The following is a 533-nucleotide window of genomic DNA, read 5'->3' as shown; positions in this document are numbered from 1 at the left end:
ACCGGCACCCATAGCCCTTGGTAACAAATTCTGAATAGCTTTTAAGATATCTACAATTAACCACTGCAAGGGAAATTACTCCTGTAAGACAAACGGGGCTTGTTTTTTTTTCACAGCGTGGGGTTTCCTTGTCAAGGCAGGCTAGATGAAAACACACACACACACACATAAAACATAATATATATATATAATTTCTTTACTTTTTTTTTTTTTTCTTTCTGCCACCCAACGGTTATCACGGCAGTAGCCACTGACAGCCGAACGATCAAACGCACACGGTACACAAAAAAATGTTTTCTACCCCTACGCCAACACACACATATATAGAACAGTATACACACACACACGCTCTAAGTAGATTTTTTCTCGCCCCTTATAAAGCATCCAATATTCTTTAAATAGTCAGAACTTTATTCTCGGTCACAAAGAACATCTATACACCCAACCACCCACATGATTGACCGATGCCTGACCTGTTGAATTCTCAGCCCACCGGTTCTCAACATACACTGATAAACAGTTTTCGCCATGGG

Source organism: Octopus sinensis, unplaced genomic scaffold, assembly GCF_006345805.1.
Source record: "Octopus sinensis unplaced genomic scaffold, ASM634580v1 Contig14437, whole genome shotgun sequence".
Taxonomy (NCBI): domain Eukaryota; kingdom Metazoa; phylum Mollusca; class Cephalopoda; order Octopoda; family Octopodidae; genus Octopus; species Octopus sinensis.
The sequence above is the reverse complement of the archived record's forward strand: the minus strand, read 5'-3'. Positions refer to the sequence as shown.